We start from the raw sequence: 19,905 nt of genomic DNA, 5'->3' as shown, positions 1-19,905 counted from the left end.
CAGGGTTAGGGTTAGACCTAACCCAGTGTGTGTGTAAAATTTATTTTCTCCCATCTCATTTTTTTAATCTTTTTTTGCAATAACCCATCATTAACCTAACTAATAAGATCAAACCTTAGCTGCAGTAACGTAAGAAATAATTTGGCTCTTTTAAGTTCTTTTTAAATAGAATCTGATGAAAATGTGTTTTGTGAGAACCGAGTGTTAACGAGAACCTGTGATCTGGACATAATGAGCAATGAATTAATGTTATGCTACATCTTAATCTAAACTTAAACATGAACACTGTATGCTGATGGGTTTGTTTTTCCCAGACTTCCTTATAAGGACCAAGCAAATATCCTCACAATGTAAAAGAGTCATATATACTGTATAAACAACTATTCACCCAACACACCCACGCTCACAGACAGATTCCCGGTGTGTCTCTTGGTGTTAATGCCATTTCATTTGTCTTTATAAACCCCAGTTGCTCTCGCAGTGCTCCTCGATTCATGAGTATAAAATCGAAAACAATCTGTTTGGTTTAATTTAAATTATTCCCACTGAGGCTGTTTATAAGGCCACAGGTTTAGGAGCTCGGTGTGAGGAGGCCACAGATTAGCAGTGGGAGACTGTTACAAACAGCCCTATTGGTCAGACGAAACGGATCAACAGGTTTGCGAGGTTTGTGCGTTTAGATGTATTTCTTGTGCCGTGTATCAGCCTCACTTTTATTAGACCGAGTGAATTTTACACACACATTTCCAAGATTTATATAATACACAACGCAACAAGAATTAAAAAGCCCAAGCTAATTCTCAGCTCATCAGCTGTCAGATTTCAAATTTCATCTGAAAAAAATAATTAAAATGTTCCTTTTTTTTCTTTAAAAAGAGATAGAGATGTTAATGGTTGTCTCTAGATTTATTTCTATCACTTCTTTGATTCTTTTTATGTATTTATTTCAAAGCTTTCTACAGAGACAGTAACTGAGCTCAGGATCAAACTCAAGACAGAATTAGAATTTCAAAACCAATTAATAAAAATAAATAAATGAATAAATAACATAAACTCTTTAGTAAAAAAATTCAATGTTTCCGAACCTGAAAACGATCATAAACGAACTGATTCCTTATCTTAAAAGTAAGCAAACGTCCTAAAACTACTGATTCTGAATATATAATTCAAATCCTTACTAATTAACAAACAGTGGCAGAACTAGAGTTTTATACATGGGGTGGCCAAGGCAACTTTAGGGGGTCCACAGACTCACTCACTCACTCACTCACTCACTCATTTTCTACCCCTTATCCGAACTACCTCGGGTCACGGGGAGCCTGTGCCTATCTCAGGCGCCATCGGGCATCAAGGCAGGATACACCCTTGACGGAGTGCCAACCCATCGCAGGGCACACACACTCTCATTCACTCACGCAATCACACACTACGGACAATTTTCCAGAGATGCCAATCAACCTACCATGCATGTCTTTGGACCAGGGGAGGAAACCGGAGGAAACCCCCGAGGCACGGGGAGAACATGCAAACTCCACACACACAAGGCGGAGGCGGGAATCACACCCCCAACCCTGGAGGTGTGAGGCGAACGTGCTAACCACTAATCCACCGTGCCCCCCTGGTCCACAGACTACGACACAAATTACCCTAACAAGGAGCATGGATGAATCCCATAACTGCTCATTAGAGGTAGAATATATCTCTATATTCTATATATAAGTCATAATGAAGACTTCTGTTGGTAGGTAAAATGAGATGTCAATCAGCATCAAACTTCAATGCTATCAAATAAAAATTCGGGGTGGCACCTGGGGTGGCCAATCAGAAGTCAGGGGTGTTCAATGCCACCCCAGACACCCCTCTGGCTCTGCGACTGTTAACAAAATAAAAAGAAATAAATAAACCTTACATTACATCTAATACCAGGACTTTCTTAAAACGATTTCTGAACTTTTACGAAAAAAAAATTCAAATCTTTTTATGTACCGTAAAACTTCAAATAATAGCCGAGTCCCAAAAAGATGCCTGTCTCTTTTAAACGCCTGGTGTGACGACAGGTTTGGGTAAATAAAGGCCAGTCTCAAATAGAGGCCGGGTCTGTTTTTTTGTATCGGTTTGTATTTGATCTTCTAAAACCCGTCAGATCGTCTGTTCTATGTTTTGATTAGATTTCACGTGACAGACGCAACCGTTAAAGAATGACTCATCACTATGGCAACATAACAAAGAGGTTAACGAACTTTCTTTTAGTATTCAGTTTTTCTTAATCCTCTCAATACCACCATGGAGACAAAAATAAAAAAGTATGATTTGACATTTAAGCTGACAGTTGTCAAATCTGCCGAAAAAATTTCGGGAGAAGCAGCGGCAAGACATTTCTCGTTTGATCCAAAGAGAGTGCGAGAATGGCGTAAAAATAAAGCTGAACTGCAACGTCTGTCCGGGGCCAGACTGCGAGGTGGAGGGAGGAAGAAGGCCAGTGAAGGTGAGCGTGTGTGAGTGGATCCACAGCATGCGGGCAAAGCATCTCAGAGTCTCATGTAAAATGATCAGGGCCAAGGCAAAAGAAGTGTATGCAACAGTTTTACTGCAAACGCTGGCTGGCTGGACAAATTCCTGAAGCGCAACAACTTTTCAGTCAGAAGACGCACAACTATAAATTATAAATATAATAACATAATATAATGTGGTAACCTCCTACTGTCATGCTTGAACATCTCAACACTAAATTAAAGGCCTGTCTCTTATAGACGCCTGTTTCAAATACAAGCCGGTGCAGTTCGGCGATTTGGGTAAATAGAAGCCCGGGCTATTATTTGAAGTTTTACGGTATTTAACATTTATACAAGGGTCTAACATTATATATATATATATATGTATATATATATACATATATATATATATATATAACAAATTTCTTATTTGAATAAAATAAATAAAAATAAAAAAACTATAAATATTCCCAGTCTTAACTCAGAAGATTACAGAGTAACAGGTTTCTTTTAAACTAAAATAAAAACCTCAGTAAAGTAAAGAAAGCTCTGCCTCCTGTCTGTGGCCTTGTACTGTATGATGGCAACATGACTTTAATGCGATCGCTGTGTTTGTGTAAGCGATGTGTACAAGTTATCTTCCAGCTTCAGCAGTGAATCTATCCAGGTTCACTGCAGGGTCTAAAGGTGGGTCAGCGTCTCTGTTCCGCTCGGCTGAAGAAATTGAGATCGGACTTCGTTAACGGCGGTTTTCTATCAACGAGTGGCGTGAACACGGATCTGTCAGGTAACTGGCTTGTTAGGACAGGATTATTCCTGCCTGGCAGACGAATAGTTATCACGAGCCACCGCTTGTTATGACAGGACCTACATGACCGTTCGACCTGACGATGATGCGTGCTGCTCTTTTCTCCTTCTCTCCCTCTGTCTCGCTTTCTCTCTTGGGAAAAGGTCAGCTGCTGATGCGCGGCACAAACAAGACTCAACCTCCATTTTCCGCTACGGGAGGCACTCAATTACGGCGCTGATGAAAGTTCACGGAGCAAAAATGGCCTACTGAAAGGAAATACACTGAGCGTCGGAATGACACGAGCGAGGTCACACACACACACATACACACTCCACTTCTGCTTTAAATCAAAAGCAGTTTTTACCGAGTGGCATTTCGCTTTCATTAGACACAATTAAGCATCAAAATTCCTCGTTACAGACAGCAGCACGGACTCCGAGCGCAGGTATTTTAGTCACGCGCCTTTTATCAGCCGTGTATAAAGATTTCTGAAGATGTCTCAGGTGAAAACATTTCACCACAGAACAGAAAACTTCTCATTAAGTTTTTATGATTTGTTGTTGCCATAGCAACAGCTAGAGACACCAACTAACATGGCATCATCATAAGTGTAAGAGAGTTTATAGCCATCGGAAGGAAAAAAAAAAGATAGACTCTGGGAGATGATCAAAATAATGTAGTGTTTGTTTGTAGTGTAATGTAATTACTCACTCACTCACTCACTCTCTCACTCATTTTCTACCGCTTATCCGAACTACCTCGGGTCACGGGGAGCCTGTGCCTATCTCAGGCGTCATCGGGCATCAAGGCAGGATACACCCTGGATGGAGTGCCAACCCATCACAGGGCACACACACACTCTCATTCACTCACGCAAGCACACACTAGGGACAATTTTCCAGAGATGCCAATCAACCTACCATGCATGTCTTTGGACCGGGGAGGAAACCGGAGTACCCGGAGGAAACCCCTGAGGCACGGGGAGAACATGCAAACTCCACACACACAAGGCGGAGGCGGGAATCGAACCCCAAACCCTGGAGGTGTGAGGCGAACGTGCTAACCACTAAGCCACCGTTCCCCCCGTAATGTAATTATTTAAAAGAAAAAAAATATATATATATATATATATATATATATATATATATATATATATATAGACGCCTGAGATAGGCACAGGCTCCCCGTGACCCGAGGTAGTTCGGATAAGCGGTAGAAGATGAATGAATGAATGAATATATATATATATATAAAGAAAATTAAATAATTGTATAAAATGTGATATTTTTGTGAAAAATAAACTGTCCTGTTTTCTTAACAATGAGAAAAAAATGTTTTTATGTTTTGTTTTTTTTCTCTCTGGCAACTTTTTTGATGCAAATTGTTTCACAGGTAGATCTTTCGAAAAAGATCCTAGAGGAACTCTTGAGGAACCAGATTTCTATAACAGTATAAAGGTCTGGTTCTGAAAATTCCATCCTTCAACCCATTGACTGTGAATTCCAAAAAAAAATAAGAACAAAAATAAAAAGTTAATATCTCGTTTGTTCCTTTTTGGAAACCTCTCAGCTACTGTAGGCTTCTCTTCAGAGAATCCCTTCTCTTTCATCCCCTGAAAGATAGAACTCCTTGCTGCTAACGACTGCTTTTATTTAGAGAGTACGTTTCAGACGGGATGAGAAACAAGCGACGATATAAAGCGGCCTCATTTCCAGAGAGTGATGTTTTTAATCAGGTTTATATTCCCTCCCTTTGTTCCCTAACACTTATGAACATCACTACCGACAACAAAACAAAAAAACATGCAACGCTTCATGAAAGCAGGAGCGAGCCAGCGCTGTGCGTCCTCTAACCGGAGGGAACGGAAAAAGTGCCGAGCGCAAAGTGTCTGGATTGCGTTTTAATTAGATTCCGCATTACACTAGCGGTCGGTGCAGCAGCACCAGGAAAAGTGTCTCGCACTCATTAAGCTCTAATGAGTTGTCTATTAATGAAAACGGAAAACATTTATTGTGCGACTCGACGGGTTTTCGTCTGGATTAATTATTGCCACTAATGCGGAGCTATAGAAAGGGAATGGAGTTAGCGTCAGCCTCAGCGCTAGCGCTCAGCGAAATCACCAGGCAACAGTTGTCAAGAGCGGCGACATACAAGAAGAGTAAACTTCGCAATCATCGTGCTTGTGTGGGCCACGGGGAGAGAAAAACACACACAAACACATATTCACGCTACACACACCCCGTTAAAGCACACAGAATGCACAACATGATAATCAGTGTGTGTGTGTGTATGTGTGTGTGTGTAAGTAAGGCTACTAAAAGGTAATTAAAACAATTCAGATTGTAATCAACACAACTTTTCTTTCTGTGTCTGCTGGGAACGTCTTAAGCCTTTTCGCACCACACACCTTGCCTCTGCTTTATTAAATATATCAGTCTGCTAACTAATAAAGCGTGTGTGCTCAGTGCTCAGTGTGTTTCGACATAACCCTGTCTCATTTTTTTTCTCTAAATAGCAACCACAAATACACAAAAAGTAAAAAAAAAAAAATATATATAACACACCCATTTCACATTTTATTGTATTTCTAGTCTAATGGCTCTTTCTACACGCTTGAATTCAAATATATATTATCATATATTTGCTTGATTCATTGCTTGTGATTTAAAATCCGAAGCCTGTTTATTCACGAGGAGTCGAAATCGTCTTGTTAGCTTGCTATGCTAAGCTAAGCTGCGCTACATGGCTACAAGTAGAAACCAACAATACGCAAGGAAGACAGGTTTACACAATAAATAATCATACAATAACTAAACTACACAATAACTAGTTAAATCTAAATAAATCCCAAAAAAAAGAAATTTGTTTATTTATCTTCGTTGGCTTTTTGTAGCAAAATGCGCTAGTCAGGTAGCTAAAATCATCAATATTGCTATTTCACAATTTTTTTTCAGACTTTGTGGACAAAACTAGCAATAAGACTTTCTTCAAATCTTTTCAAGTTATCTTGATTACGTATTTGATTATTTACACTATAAAACTGTGCAGAATTGCATAAATATGCAAATTAGGATTCAGCTCAAGTTCTCTGATGGTTCTTTAAGGGGTTCTGTGTGGAATAATAAGAACCGCTACTCGGAACGTTTTAAAGGTTCTGCGTAAAGGCGAGCGGAGCGTGTAGTGAGGCTGTAATATGTTCGCTACATCATCATTTCTTGAACCGTTTTATTTCCATCCCACACATGTGACCTTCCACAACGTCCAATTTCCACCCGGTGTCCTCATCAGCATTAATGAAACCTTTCCTCCCATCTCATCCGTTCTCCTCATCCCTCACTTTCCTCCTCCACTCATGCGTGTGTGTGTGTGTGTGTGTGTGTGTGTGTGTGTGTGTGAGTGTGTGTGACCTTTACAGAGCTGAGGAACGCCTTTTTCAAATACACACATTCAGCTCTGAGACTTAATAACTGTAGAGTGTGTGGCAAATGTGTGTGTGTTATTTTGTTTCCTCTGAACACACATACAAACACAGCTTTGAATATCTGAGTGCACCAAGCAAAGCCTTTTGTATTTCCTCTATTATCAAAAATTAACATAACACTGCACTCAACTGATCTGTTCACAGGATAGGAAGTTCTCAGGTTCACTGGCTCATGTTCATGAAGATCTGATGAAGTTAGTTAAGTCTTCATCGGTCCCGTTAGCATCTTAGGAAGACTGTCTCTGCCATGATGCAGTCCGCTTGGAGCGGAGAGGGTTTTGCTCAAGGGTTTTGTTAAGGGTTTTGCTCAAGGACCCAACAGCTTGGACGTACTTGGGTTTGAACCCCTTAACCTTCTAACGAGGAACCCAGGGGAATGTTGGAGTTGGAACGTTGTGAGTTTAATCCCAGGTCCACCTAGCTACCCCTGCTAGAGCAAAGCTATTAACCCTCCATTGCTTAGTTGTATAAAATGAGATTTACTTCTAGCATCTGATAGACACCATTATCAAGAGCGACTAACATTTCTATCTCATTTTAATACAACTAAGGAATTGAGGATTAAGGGCCTTGCTCAAGGACCCAACAGTGGCAGCTTGGTGGACCTGGGATCAAAACTCGTGCCCTTCTGATCAGATTTTTTTCCTCCGATGGTGTCAGATGTCTAACTCATCAGTCAGTAACTACTGTACACATGGTGTGGTACTGTATGGAGACTCTGGAAGCTCAGTGGTTAAAGCGATGGAAGGTTGTGAGTTCAAACCCCAGGTCCATCAAACTTGAACAAGGACCTTAACCCTTAGTTAATTATTAGTTCAAACTCTACAAGACAATCCTGAGAAAAACAGATTAGATTTTATTATAATGATTTTTACATTTTTACAATGAAGATGCACTAACCATAGACCTGCGATGAAATCTTCATCACATTAACGACACCATCGGATGTCCTGAATAACGATCGCGCGAGATGAGTGTCAGCCAAGGGCGTCGATTTGGGTAGGGACGGTAGGGACATGGTAGGGACGGTAGGGACAAAATATATATATATTTATACATAACCACTGATGTCCGTCTGTGTCTTGTGCTTTTTTACTTATTTCATTTAACATTTATCCAGGAATCATTAAATAAGATGAAAAATATTTTACAACGGCGTTCTGTAAAAAATAGCGCAACTTGTGGAACACAAACGGTTAACAGATTTACCCCCTGCAATGAATCCCGCCTCTTTAACTCACCTCTATAAAATGATTGGCCTTTGCCTTTTTTAGTTCCTGCCTCTCTAACCCACGTCGTTGTTTGATTGGCTTTGTCTTTCTCGCTAATGTGTTGAGGTTGGAGGCTGCAGCTAGATTCCGTTGTATGAAGCAATATGCAACGTGATTATGCAGCTACCGGTATGTGAGTAAGAAAGTATTCTTATAACAACAGCTTTATGCACAAAATACGCGGAATGTTGTCCCCACCCATGTCAAATAAATTATGTCCCCACCAATGGCAAATAAATTATGTCCCCACCCATGTCAAATAAATTATGTCCCCACCAATGTCAAATAAATTATGTCCCCACCAATGTCAAAATCAAACTTACGCCATTGGTGTCAGCATCACAGTAACGAATGAAGCTCCTGCAGGTATTTCTTTAGCACGTCATAAACATTTGTACACTCTATCTCCTTTACTCTTTTACAGATCTGCTCGCTAATGAAAGCGCGCCTCAATACCACAGTGTTAACACTGAGAAATCTGAGGTCTGTTATATAGCAGGACTTGTTTAGAGCGTGATTGTGTAGAACGTATCCGAGCTGATCGAAAAATGTCCACCAATTCAAGTCCTGCAGCTCTGATTGTGAATTCTTTCTGTTCCAGGATTGTCACGGTGACCCGCAGAAGCTCAGGAGTACGTTTCCATTTTCCTAGACTTAATAATGCTGTATTGTTAACAAAAAAAAAAAAAAAAAAGAAAACCGTGCGGATTTAAGACTGTTTCTTTAACAGAGAAAGAGAGAAAGAAAGAGAGAGAGAGAGAGAGAGAGAGAGAGTGTAAATGGAAGAAGTAGTTCTTAAAAGCATCTTAGTTCGATCCAGATCCTTCTTCTTAAATAAAGACAAAGTGGGACCGGAGATAAGGCAGGATTCATTCGTCTTGTTGAGTCCTCTCAGCTCCGTGTCCTTTTCTCCTTTCTCTCTCTCTCTCTCTCTCTCTCTCTCTCTCTCTCGCTCTCTTCTCGTCATTCAATCTTTTTTTTTCTCCTCCTCTGAGCTGTCCTTCTCTTTGTCTTTCCTCTTTTGTTCGCACGGCTTAAAGTGTGTTAGACTTTAAACGGACCTTTACTTTGCAAGATTCCAACCGAGTCGCTGTTTTTCTTTTTTATCGAGAGCTAAAGCGAGGTCTGGATTCTTTAAATGTCATTCGCATACTATTATATTTTAGAATGAAACATACTATCAAAGTACTATTATGAGCATTTTGGATGCGCGTTTATGGAAATAAATCTGTTTGAGATTACTAGAAAAAAGAAAGAGAGGCATGCGTTGCTCATCATGCTAAACTGGTGGTCATGTTACTCGTAGCTCCGGGGAATAAACGCTAAGACGCAAACAACAGAATACTGACCGGGTTCATGGAACATCAGAAACATTAACAAAGATGAATTTATGAAGCTTTTATATATAGATGTATTTCCAGAAAAGGGTTCACACACACACACACACACACACACACACACACACACAATGGAATTTTACTTCCAAAAAAAAGATTTGGAAGGAAAGCAGCAGGCATAGAGACAAGGGTTTGGCTCTTCGTGTACTCGAACGATCACTTCCAGCAACATCTGGATCCATCATCAGAGTGCAAAGAGTGTGTGTGTGTGTGTGTTTGTGTGTGTGTGAATAATGTCCCATGATGATAGAAAAACATACGTAGAAGGAACAGTCTGGCGAAAACTCAAGTTTGCACCAAATCCCTTTCCCCGAACTTAATCGATCAACCGAGACATGCTGAGTGTCTGTTCATCTTTCCTGTAGCTAGCAAGTATCTCTCAAACATCCATCCATCCATCTATATTCAGCACCAGAGGACCACAGATAACCTGGAGTCTATCCCTGGGAACTCAGGGCACAAGGCAAGGACACACACACATACTCATTCCAGACAATTTAGAGAAGCCAATCAGCCTTTAAACTTTATTTATTTAGCATCAAATTTAAGAAGGAAACGTTTCAATTGGCTGATTGGATCCTAGGATTCATCTATCCATCCATCCAGTCTTTCATTCTCTACTGCCTTCACACACACACAAACACACACACACATACACACTCACATAGCATGTCTTTTGACTGATGGAGGAAAGCAGAGAACCTTGAAGAAACCTCCTAGGCACAGGGAGAACATGCACACACACATTAGCGGTTAAGGTGTTGAGGTGTTTCGCTACCAATTGAAAGGTTGCAAGGTCGAATCCCATGTCCACCAAGCTACCACTGCTGGGCCCCTGAGCAAGGCTCTAAACCCTCAATTGCTCAGTTGTATAAAATGAGATAAAAATGTAAGCCACTCTGGATAAGGACATCTGCTAAATGCTGTAAATGTAGTGGGGAGGGGAGGAAGCGTATTTCTTCAGTGATGGTGGTGGTAGTGGTGGTGGTGATGGCGGTGGCTGGTGGTGGTGGCGTGTAAAGCAGCGCATGCTGATGAGCTTTAGTGTTTATGAGCCGCGACACAGCTGTCGATAATCTGGTGTTATTTTACGTGTCTCTAATCCCAGAATACAGATGAGTCCATTACAGTCCAGAGCATGAACACAACACATTTAAAGTAATGGGCTTCTGTTTCATCACACTAACCCCAAACCAAATTGAACACTGAAACACACACACACGCACACACACACACACACACACGCACACCTAAAGCCTTATTATGAAACAGAAGAGCAAGGCTTTTAAGCAAATGGTGGCCGTGTTTGATTACTGAAATAGCGCAGTTGAAAGTAAATGCAATCATCGGCAATACCATTAAAATCTTGTCATTAAAGGGATTAGAGCCAAAGCAATTAGACGCTCCGGCATCGCTACCGGCAACCAGGAGGCTAATATAAAACACGCCTGAGAGAATGCATGGGGTAAGCAGAATGTTAGCATGTGTGTATATGAGAGAGAGAGAGAAGAGAGAGAGAAAAGAGAGGGGAGCGAGAGAGAGAGAGAGAGAGAGAGAGAGAGAGAGAGAGAGAGAGAGAGAGAGAGAGAGAGAGAGAGAGAGAGAGAAAAGAGAGGGGAGAGAGAGAAAGAGAGAGTGAAAGAGTGAGAGAGAGAAAGAGAGAGTGAAAGAGTGAGAGAGAGAAAGAGAGAGTGAAAGAGTGAGAGAGAGAAAGAGAGAACCTATACATGAAAATATAACAGTTTCAGCACTAGAGAGCAGGAAAGAAACAAGAAACACAAGCCAATTGGTCATGCTATGTAATGCGCCTGAGGGGGGAGGGGCCTGCTCGGTCTTGTCTGTCAATCACTGCAAAACCAGCCAATCGTTTGTTCCGCTAAGCTCACTGATGCAGAAGTGGGCAGATAGCACTTTCCTCGAAGTTTGTGTAAACGACACAGTTAGCTGGATTCACGTGTCTCAGAAGAAGCACGTGTTCATCTTCACCCCTTCTGAAGGGTGAACACAATAAAAGAAAGAAGAAAAGGAATGAAGTAGGGAAACATGAGACAAAGTACAAAAAAAGAAAAGATATTATAAAAGAAATAGCTTAGGGAAGAATGAGAGAGAAGAGGATTCAAAGCAAGGCTGATAAGACACACAGGGGTATGAGATGGGCTAGGATATAAAGAGAAAAAAATATATAAGAAAAGGAATAAAAACAAAAGAAGAGGATAAAAAAGTTAAAGAAAGAAAAATAAGAGAGCAGAAGAGTTCTAGACAATGCAACTTGAAGAGAGACAAAAGAAAAACATTAAAGAATAAATAAAAACAGAAGGAGAAGAGAAAGCAAAGTAGGAATATAAAATAAAAAGAGAAAAGAGGAGCGAGAAAACAAAAAAGGGAAGAGAGAAGATGGAAGCAGAAGAAGAAAAAGAGGACAGTGAAAAAGAAGGGATAGAAGGAAAAACAAAACACACAGATGAAATAACAGAAGAAGTAGTCAAAATACAGGACAGAAGAGAAGAGACGAGACGAGACAACGGGACAGAAGATAAAGAAAAAATGTAGAATAAAATGAACAGAAATAGAAGAGAAATAGAAGTGATTTGAAAAAAGTGAAGAGACAGAAGAACTGGAAAAGAAATAAAAGGAAAAATCATGAAAGGGGCAAAGAATATAGAAGAAGAAGAAGAAGAAGAAGAAGAAGAAGAAGAAGAAGAAGAAGAAGGAATGAGAGATATCTAGGTGCTGGAAAACAGAAAATAAACAAGGAAGTTTAGGAGTTTCTTAAGAGGCAAAACAGAAAGAAGAGAACGATGAAAAAAGACGAGGAATAAATAATTTAGAGAGAAGAAATGCAAAAAATGTGGACGAGGTAGAAAAGGGTGTGAGTAGAGTAGGAAAAAAGAAGGAGAAGAGACAAAGGCACATTGAGACAAAAATAGTTAACGCTGAAAAAGATGTTGATGAATGGAAATAAGATGTAGAATGGAAAGAAAGAGAGGAAAAGCCATGGGGGGAAAGAAAGAAGAGAGAGAGAGATATATATTATATATATATATATAAAGAAAAAGAGAGAGAGAGAGAGAGAGAGAGAGGCGATGCTACAGAGTGTCTTGAGTTTCCAAAACACATTTTTTTAAAAGCTGACTAAAGTGTGTGTGTGTGTGTGTGTGTGTGTGTGTGTGTGTGTGTGTGTGTGTGTGTGGAGTATGACTTGAGGGTGTAAGTAAGTCCTCGATGTTCCAAAGACAGCTTGCTAACGTCAGAGAAAGAGAGAGGGAGAGGGAGAGAGAGAGAGAGAGAGAGAGAGAGAAGGGGAGAAGAAGAAGAAGAAAGATGCCTCCAAAGATGCCGACGTTCTTTCCATTCCTGTGGAAAAGGACGGATATTTGGATTTCCAAGAATAAACACTAGCTGGATTCTTTCACTTCTTCCATCCAGACTTTCAATAAATACTGGAAACTCTGGATAGTCCATCTTTCTCTCTGTCTATCTTTATCTGTTCTTCTTATGAAAACATGTGTAAAGATGTACAGAGAAAGTATTCAGCTGGACCTGCAGTACGAATGAGGTTCATCATTTAGAGAGAAGATTTGTATTCAGCGCACACACTCGAGCCGCAGAGCTAGCAAACGCTGAGGAAAACAAATCCGGTTTTACAAATTATCTGTAATTTGTACTGAAGCTTAAACAGACATCACAGGCTACTACATATGTCTTTTCTATATCCCTGTTTTTAAGAAACAATTAAAGCTTAAACGAGCTTTATTTATATAAAGTCTGAACTTGATTAGCGCCGGCTGTGTCCTTTAAAGGTAGATGCTAGCTTTGTGTGTTGTTGAGCATTTGTATGTGCTCGTATGAAGTGCTATCCTTGAAAGATTACCTGAAGTTAGCATGCTAGCTAGCATAATCAGTCAAGATTATGAAGGCTTCGGTATGACTTCCTGTCAGATTAGCTCACGTTAGCCATTAAGCCAGCGCAATCACTAAAAATTTTGAATACACAAATCTGACTTTCTCTCAAACATCATGAACACATCTTGTGATGGACGTATTTTAGACAGCGAGCTAAAAGCACTTTCAATGTCTTGCTCTCTAGTATATTTAGCTATTAGCTGTCTAGATCTCTAGCTAAACAAGCTTGATAATAAGTGTTACTTTATTGATGACAATAGCCTAGATGGCTGACTCAAGAAAAGCATAAAAATATACAGGGTATATGACTTTCTCTCAAAAATAGGTCAGATTACATTAAAAATTAGCCAGCTAACTAGCATTATAAGCAAAGATGACACCAAAATACACCAGAGCAAACACCTGATTATGAATTTCTCTCAAAACCTAGCTCAAGCTTAGCCAGCTAATGTTTGTTCAACCGGAAACGGTCGGGTTAGCAAGTTAGCCGTTCGAGTTCTGAACGTCTTCTCTGAAATATATACAGTACATATGAAAGGGAAGTGTGCTAGTAAAAAAATCACAGAGAGAAGGATTGAATGAATATTTTAGCTCTCCTGCTTTTCTTTGTCTCGTTTCCGCTGGAGTCACTTTAATCCAGCAGCATACGATGCTCTTAATCCCACACAAGCTCATTGAGCTCACTCTAGCAGCAAATTGGACAACACGGCAAGCGCTAATATACCTACATCATCTCCATTCCTCATTCTCATTCTCTTTTTCTCTCCACGCTGAATACATGATGAGAGGCATCATCTGCAGCTGGACGTCTCCTCTCCTCCCCACTTAGCGTCTGATTAAAATTTCTTCTCACCGTCCCAAAATGCTCATTAGCCCGACCAGAGCCACGGCCGTGTGAGCCGGAATAAATTACAGCAATTTGTGTGTGCTCAGAAAGGAGACGGACTTCCCTCAAAGATCCTGACTTTGCTGATATTGCTGATAAAGATACACACACTGGGAAATAACGTCAAATAACCATCCCATGGCTATCAAGCTCATAAGAGTAACAAAGCTAAATATGAATCCTGTAAATTTACATGTACCTGCATGGGCCATGTTGCTTCAGGTGCAAAATAGACTTGAGACAAAAAATTTAATTTTCTTTTTTTATCCCTAATGTATTTAATCAGCCAAGACACATTTCTTATCCAAATTAGCTCTTTAATTTAGCATTGGAGCTATAAGCAGGAGCGGACAAATCACTACCCGGCGACAAGCAGATTACGTGCCTTGGTTATCAAATGCTATACAGGTTTTTATTTGTCCTTGGTGTCTGAAGTACGGGCTTTACATTGCTTATATACCATATTTTATATGTTGAGCAATCATGAATTCCTGCCTTTCACATGTGATACAATACAAAACCATCACAGTTCTTTTTTGCTCATTTTTTCCAACACAAACATGACGTGCTACGTCAAAGCCATGCTCTTCTGAAGTGGATAAAGAACCAGATCAATGAGCTAGCGGCAAAATAAGTGACAGTAGAACAGTAAAACCACATTATTGACAGACACTAATCACGGGATAGAAAACATAGTCGCCCAGAGAGGGTTGTTTTACCCCATTTTCTTGCAATTTACCCATTTGCCAATTACTATCCGTTAGAGCTAGCTCTTCCCCATCACTCAACAGATACAAACCAGAAAGGTCTCTGCTAGCATTCAGTTCATTCAAGATGCAAGTCATAAAGCCAGACAGCTGCATCTTTTTGACCTGCTGCCAAAGCATCATCACAGGCTACTCTCTTCCACATATGTCGCCTCACAGGCACCTATGATTGGTTGGAGTTATTTTGATGGAAGTTGAAAGAGTAATGTAGGAATGCCATCCCCAATAACACATACAACACTGTACAGTATATTAGGGAGTATGGAGAATACTTGTCAAGACAAACAAGGACTTGTACTGTACTGTATTAATGTGATTAAGATAATCAACCGGCCTTCATTTTACAATTCTGCAAATCCAACATGATGTATAATTAAGCTAAACAGTTAAGGCTAAGGGGGGCACGGTGGCTTAGTGGTTAGCACGTTCGCCTCACACCTCCAGGGTTGGGGGTTCGATTCCCACCTCCACCTTGTGTGTGTGGAGTTTGCATGTTCTCCCCGTGCCTCGGGGGTTTCCTCCGGGTACTCCGGTTTCCTCCCCTGGTCCAAAGACATCCATGGTAGGTTGATTGGCATCTCTGGAAAATTGTCCGTAGTGTGTGATTGCGTGAGTGAATGAGAGTGTGTGTGTGGGATCTGCAATGGGTTGGCACTCCGTCCAGGGTGTATCCTGCCTTGATGCCCAATGACGCCTGAGATAGGCACAGGCTCCCCGTGACCCGAGTAGTTCGGATAAGCGGTAGAAAATGAATGAATGAATGAATGAATGAATGAGTTAAGGCTAAGGTCCTTGCTCAAGGACCCAACAGCAGTAGCTCGGTGGTACTGGGATACAACCTTACACCCTAGTGCAGAGCCTTAACTGTAAAATCACTAGAACACTACTGCCCAATACACCAACCTGCTCAAGGTACCAGTTTTTATCCTTGGGTTTTTAACTTTGGGTTACTTGTAATGAAAGCATAGGACTGGGCTTAACCAGTGCTATAAATAATAATTATGAAATCTTGTAACTAGACCATCATTGTGTTGTTGGATTATGTTCTGACTCAAGCTAACTCATTCGCTGGAGGAGATTTTCCATTAACACTTGGGAATTTATCACCAGGTAATAAGGTAGAAAAGGGTGTATAAGGTACAACGGTACAAGGTTATATATAGTACAAGATTATATATATTGTGTATATTATATATTCATCTTTGTGCTAAATTTCTTTGTGTATATACAGTATGTCTGTCTTCATTCGTCGTTAAAATGTGATCTAGCACTGGGTTAACGCCTCAGCCACGGGAGATTTCCCATCAACACCTGGGAAAAAATCAATGTTTCCGAGTTGACACTTTCAGATCAATGGTCTAGCATCGAAATAGGTGACAATAGAGAAATAAAACCACGGAAACTCTGTTATCACCTCGGCCTTGGGGTGAGATACAGTATGCAGTTTCCCAGTGAGCAACATAAACGTCAACTTTTCAGTCTGAACCAACTTTGTGTTTGCTGTCACGCATGCCAGAGCTGAATGTTACACTGGGTATGAGGTCAAAGTACACCTCAGGCAGGACACCAGTCCATCTCAAGATGACACAACCTCAGGGTGGCTTTGACAACCAAAGGCAACAGCCACAGTACAGCCAAAACAAATGGACTATTTTTTTGGAATGGAACATGTGTACATTAACTGAAATTCAGCTTGTTCATAGCTAGGCTAGTCAATTTTTAGCATCTCTGTGCACATTTGTACCTGGACAAAACATTAGAATCTAGCTTATTGCTAGGTTTAAATGTGGCTATGCGCTAGTCCGTGCTAACATGGGTGAAACAAGATATCTCTTTCCACTCACAAGAAAACGCTATCTTTAAGTAGTGTTTAAATCTGAAAACAATGTTACTCATGTTTTATTTTATTGTAGATGAAGGAAAAGATTAAGTGATCTTTTTTAGACCTTTTAAGAGCGTGTCAAAAATGTGATGGGACAATGAACAAATCCCGTGTGTGTTGAGAGATGCTAACCACAGAAGTTAAGTAGTCTACAAGCATCGTGGCTTATTTCTTTATCCCAAAGAAAATCAATACCTGTTAAAGGCAGCAGTCAGACACAGCAGTAAAATCCAACACCGTAAACACTCCTTCATGCCTGTTATTTCGATAACTGTAGGGTGATCGACATGTACGTTTCTTTGTGCTAAATTCTGCAAAAAGAAACACAGTCCAAAAATACTGGATTGTAGTAATAATTAATATCCATCAAGCGCTTTGGCCAGTGATGGGATCTGACTTAATGCTCTCCCTCGTTTTTTCCTCTCCTGAGGTCCACAATGCCTTTGTGCAGTCTTTGACCCACTTTGGCTGCAGGTCTTCAGTTGTGTGTGTGTGTATGTGTGTGTGTGTCTGCAGGGAATTGGGGTCAGTCAGGACTGGCTGTATTGATGGAGGATCCCGGAGCTATAATTTTACTTACTCTCCAACCATCAGCTGCTTTTTCCCTCTCATACAGAGAAGACAATACGTCTCTACTGAACCTTTTCACTTCCCCTTTTGGCATGTACAGTAATACCACGATGACCTCGAGCACCAGTGCTAAAAATAAACAGCAAGCGAATTGAAATTAATTTTCAAAAAAGAGAGAGAAAAATTTAAAGGCATCCAGCTATCTATGCTCAACCAGACAGCGATCTTAAAATCTCTTCTCTGAATATTACACTTAAAATAAGAGACTTTAAAATATTTCCCAAGTGACCCACAGACTAATATTCAAAAAGTCATCTGGAGAACCTGATGTTGAAGTGAGTGATAGTCATTCCTGACAGCAAAACAGTGAGGCAAGCTAGCAAGCTACATATTTATATATACAGTGATACCTTTATATATACAGTGATACCTAGAGAGCAGCAACTAGAAAATAGAATAGACCCCCGTGTCGGAACTTAGAGCCCGTCTCCAAGTCGACACATCGCAGGGTGATTTGTACTTATATACTTTTTAATACTTTTATACTTTATAGTTTTTAATTAAACTTAATTTACTGATAGCACTAACATTAATACCAATAAAACAATGAGAAAGCTCCTCAGACCTGGATGAGAATGAGCAAACTTTATTGTGGTCAATCAGCCAACAATTCTCTAAGAGAAATTGCTAAGTTGAAGAGCATCTTCATGAAGAGCATCTGCATGCAATCAAAAGCACTTGATTGATCCCCCCCAAGGAGCCCGGAGCCTCAGAAAATCTCCTTAATATATACCCTGGTGCTTCTAGGTGCCTCCTCTTTGGTTCCCATCCTCTCAGGCAAGTTCCCAGTCCCACGGTGGAGTTCCACCTGGTGTTCTTCCTCATATCACCTTATTTACCGGAATTACCTCATATGTTTTCTAAATAACCTAACATCCTGTTCACCACATTCCCCTTATTTCCCAGCACCTTTTACTCATATGCCCATTTACGGATTTTCCTCCCCTTGGTTCCCAGGGCCCAGGTCTCGGAACCTGGGTCTTCTTCATTCTACATAACAATTTTGAGCCATGGTCTAGGAACCATGGTCTTCTTCATTCTACATAACAATGTATGAGCTAAGGTCTGGGAACCACGGTCTTCTTAATTCTAAATAACAATTTTGTTATTGTTATTAAAAATGTGCTCAAAAGAGCTTTACTTCCTGGTCAATGTTACCTTTGCTTCTTAGTTTTTTCATGACAGACGTCCTGAGGATTAATCCTTCATTCAACTACAGTACAATGAGTAAGTTTCTCCTTTGCTATTTTCTTCTGTACATGATTTTTACTGATTATAAGTCACTCTATGAGTCTGGTTTATGTCAAAAGTTATTATGTTAGAAGCTCTTATTTATTCATCATCTTATATTGTTACTATTGCTAAGCTATTGCTGCTATAATGTTGTTTGTGTACAAATGGAGTAAGGAGTCATCTCTGATGACTCCTTAAGCCTGCTAAACTTCTGAATTTATTATGATCTCAGCCTGTCTTTGCCCAGGCTGGGCTTGCTTACACATATCTCAAGCTTCACTTCCTCTATCTCTACTAAGTTACTCCCCTTAGATCCTTCGCCTCAGGGTCAGCCAATTCATCCTGGTCACACCATCTGGTCCTTGCCTCACCATCCTCGTCCTTCCCCTACCCAAGGCCAGTGCCTGTTGACGTCTACCTGGATCTCCAGATTACACTCCTACTTCGCCCATTTACTAAGTTTATTTATAATAAACATATAAACATTTCCTCTTTTATCCACCCTCTGACTCAAGTGTGGTTATTTTATTCTCTAGTTATATATTACCTTAAAATTATTACAACATCTGGGGTTTATTCCCATGTGTCTTATGACTCCAATCATAATTCCCTTAAGGCATATCTCTCTCTCTCGCCTCTTCTTCCTCCGATTCTGGCCCTGAATCCCCTGTTTACATTCTTTCTTCTCCTGTCTACTGAGTTACTATAATAAACAGTCCCTCTCTTATCCACCCTCCGACTTCTGGTTAATATAATCTCTAGTTATATATTACCTTGGTATTAATATAATAATATTAATTATATTATAATATAATATAATCTAAGTATAATATATTTTCTTAAGGCTCAAGGATTTTTCACAACACCCGTATAACAGAACCATTAATCATGCATAGAGTTAAAAATAGGAAAGGAAAATAATAAATGAATAAATGGATAAATAAATAATTAAATAATTAGAGAGAGAGGGAGAGAGAGAGAGAAAAATATGTGGAGATTTATGACGTAAACTGGAACAACGAACACGGGTTCCGGCATGGTGGAGTCGGGGTTGGAGGAGGGAGTTGAAATCGCAGCAGCAGCGAAGCGCTAGAGCGGCTCAATGAATGGGAATTTAAATGGTCGGGTAATATGGATGTCGTAACCGGATTGGTGCGCGATTAACAGCTGATG

At 40.2% G+C, this 19,905-nt stretch overlaps 1 protein-coding gene and 1 long non-coding RNA gene across 2 annotated transcripts in view; one reads left to right on the top strand and one right to left on the bottom strand.

Moving 5' to 3' along the window:
* LOC132862310 (cadherin-4-like) overlaps positions 1-19,905 on the bottom strand; it is a 318,252-nt gene that overhangs the window by 181,226 nt on the left and 117,121 nt on the right. The window lies entirely within an intron of this gene.
* On the top strand, positions 18,625-19,233 carry LOC132862826 (uncharacterized). Its single transcript, XR_009650062.1, has 2 exons — positions 18,625-18,726; positions 19,045-19,233. It is a non-coding gene; the product is annotated as an uncharacterized LOC132862826 (long non-coding RNA).

Source organism: Tachysurus vachellii, chromosome 19, assembly GCF_030014155.1.
Source record: "Tachysurus vachellii isolate PV-2020 chromosome 19, HZAU_Pvac_v1, whole genome shotgun sequence".
NCBI lineage: Eukaryota > Metazoa > Chordata > Actinopteri > Siluriformes > Bagridae > Tachysurus > Tachysurus vachellii.
This window is presented reverse-complemented; position numbering and strand designations above follow the sequence as displayed.